The sequence below is a fragment of the Bufo bufo genome, chromosome 7, assembly GCF_905171765.1.
Source record: "Bufo bufo chromosome 7, aBufBuf1.1, whole genome shotgun sequence".
NCBI lineage: Eukaryota > Metazoa > Chordata > Amphibia > Anura > Bufonidae > Bufo > Bufo bufo.
Genome location: NC_053395.1, coordinates 75,180,029 through 75,183,086, shown reverse-complemented (window position 1 = coordinate 75,183,086; position 3,058 = coordinate 75,180,029). Strand labels below are relative to the sequence as shown.

General features: G+C 47.1%; 1 pseudogene; it reads left to right on the top strand.

Annotated features, from left to right (window-relative positions):
• Positions 1 to 458: 458 nt before the first annotated feature.
• On the top strand, positions 459 to 638 carry LOC121009091 (annotated as a pseudogene).
• Positions 639 to 3,058: the final 2,420 nt, after the last annotated feature.

The window sequence follows — 3,058 nt, the reverse complement described above, 5'->3', positions numbered from 1 at the left end:
TAGCCATGTCCCGTTCCTTGTCCTCACTGACGTCATTGAATGTCTCTTCCTCCACCCAGCCACATACAACACCAAGGGTCCCTGAAAGGCGACAACAAGCCCCCTGGGACGCCTGCTGTGGTTTGTCTTCCACCTCCTCAAAGCCACTTTCATCCTCTGACTCCTCTTCTTCAGACTCCTCTCTCTGCATTGCCGCAGGTCTAGCAATCGATGACGACAAGGCTGCTTCTGGTGGTGATGGTGACCACAACTCTTCCTCTTCATGCTCATCTACAGCCTGATCCAGCACTCTTCGCAGGGCACGCCCCAGAAAAAATGCATATGGGATGAGGTCGATGATGTTGCCTTGGGTTTGACTGCCAGGTTTGTCACCTCCGCAAAAAGATGCATGAGCCTACAGCCATTGTGCATGAGCGTTCAGTAACGCAGCCAAAAAATACCCAGCTCCGCAGAGGCTGTCGTCTTTTTTTTTTAAATTAAAAAAAATCTGTTCTTAACAGTTTAATCTCTGTTTTGTCCCCTATCAGGGGCCGGTGTATGGAATAGATTTTAGGAACCGTGAGATGGAAAAAGATGCTTGGTCGATCCTTTTACTTCCAATTTGGGGCACTGCGCGTACGCCTTGCAATGTACTGTGCCACCAGATATGAGTGGTGTGTTTAAGTAGTACTATTCCTATCAGTTTAATCCCTGTTACGTCCCCTATCAGGGGACATGTATAGAATAGATTTTAGGAACCGGGAGATGGAAAAAGATGCTTGGTCGGTCCTCTTACCTCCAATTTGGGGCACTGCTCGTGCGCCGTGTAATGTACTGTGCAATCCCAATATGAGTAGTGTGTTTAAGTAGTACTATTCCTATCAGTTTAATCCCTGTTACGTCCCCTATCAGGGGACGTGTATGGAATAGATATTAGGAACTGGGAGATGGAAAAAGATGCTTGGTCGGTCCTCTTACTTCCAATTTGGGGCACTACACGTACGCCTTGCAATGTACTGTGCCACCAGATATGAGTGGTGTGTTAAGTAGTGCTATTCCTATCAGTTTAATCCCTGTTACGTCCCCTATCAGGGGACGTGTATGGAATAGATTTTAGACAACCGCAAAGAGTTGTCAATAGTTGATACACTCATGACATAAATTTTATTCCTCTATGCGTCAATCTTGGTGTAGTGATGACTGTGCTCGTGCGCACGTTTGGGAGATTGCAGGCAATGTGGTTTTTTCAAAGTCTATGGTCGTGCTGAGGTAGTTCAGTGACAGTTAAGTGACCGAGAAAACAATGATTCTGCAGTGTGGGCCCATTGTTGGCCTAGTAGGCTTTAATGATCACCTTGGATGATCACAAAGAAAATTAATGTTTTTTCTATGCAAAATTATCCAGCCGATCGCTTTTGGTCTGTTCACAATGAAGCAATGACCTTATCATCTGGGGTGTGCCAACATTGCCATTGTCAACACACTCATAGAGGTGGTCGCTTCATTGTGATACGCAAGCCCTTTCACCACAACAAGGTAACGATCACGAAGGGGAATTGACACATGTACAGTACAGACCAAAAGTTTGGACACACCTTCTCATTCAAAGAGTTTTCTTTATTTTCATGACTATGAAAATTGTAGATTCACACTGAAGGCATCAAAACTATGAATTAACACATGTGGAATTCTATACATAACAAACAAGTGTGAAACAACAGAAAATATGTAACATTCTAGGTTCTTCAAAGTAGCCACCTTTTGCTTTGATTACTGCTTTGCACACTCTTGGCATTCTCTTGATGAGCTTCAAGAGGTAGTCCCCTGAAATGGTTTTCACTTCACAGGTGTGCCCTGTCAGGTTTAGGGCTCTTTCACACTTGCGTTCTTGTCTTCCGGCATAGAGTTCCGTCGTCGGGGCTCTATGCCGGAAGAATCCTGATCAGGATTATCCTAATGCATTCTGAATGGAGAGAAATCCGTTCAGGATGCATCAGGATGTCTGCAGTTCCGGAACGGAACGTTTTTTGGCCGGAGAAAATACCGCAGCATGCTGCGCTTTTTGCTCCGGCCAAAAATCCGGAACACTTGCCGCAAGCCCGGATCCGGAATAAATGCCCATTCAAAGGCATTGATCTGGATCCGGCCTTAAGCTAAACGTCGTTTCGGCGCATTGCCGAAGCTGACATTTAGCTTTTTCTGAATGGTTACCATGGCTGCCGGGACGCTAAAGTCCTGGCAGCCATGGTAAAGTGTAGCGGGGAGCGGGGGAGCAGCATACTTACCGTCCGTGCGGCTCCCCGGGCGCTCCAGAGTGACGTCAGGGCGCCCCAAGCGCATGGATCACGTGATCGCATGGATCACGTCATCCATGCGCATGGGGCGTTCTGACGTCATTCTGGAGCGCCCCGGGAGCCGCACGGACTGTAAGTATACCGCTCCCCTGCTCCCCGCTCCTACTATGGCAACCAGGACTTTAATAGCGTCCTGGGTGCCATAGTAACACTTAACGCATTTGGAAGACGGTTCCGTCTTCAAATGCTTTCAGTACACTTGCGTTTTTCCGGATCCGGAGTGTAATTCCGGCAAGTGGAGTACACGCCGGATCCGGACAACGCAAGTGTGAAAGAGGCCTTAATTAGTGGGATTTCTTGCCTTATAAATGGGGTTGGGACCATCAGTTGCGTTGAGGAGAAGTCAGGTGGATACACAGCTGATAGTCCTACTGAATAGACTGTTAGAATTTGTATTATGGCAAGAAAAAAGCAGCTAAGTAAAAAAAAAAAACGAGTGGCCATCATTACTTTAAGAAATGAAGGTCAGTCAGTCAGCCGAAAAATTGGGAAAACTTTGAAAGTAAGGGCTATTTGACCATGAAAGAGAGTGATGGGGTGCTGCGCCAGATGACCTGGCCTCCACAGTCACCGGACCTGAACCCAATCAAGATGGTTTGGGGTGAGCTGGACCGCAGAGTGAAGGCAAAAGGGCCAACAAGTGCTAAGCATCTCTGGGAACTCCTTCAAGACTGTTGGAAGACCATTTCAGGGGACTACCTCTTGAAGCTCATCAAGAGAATGCC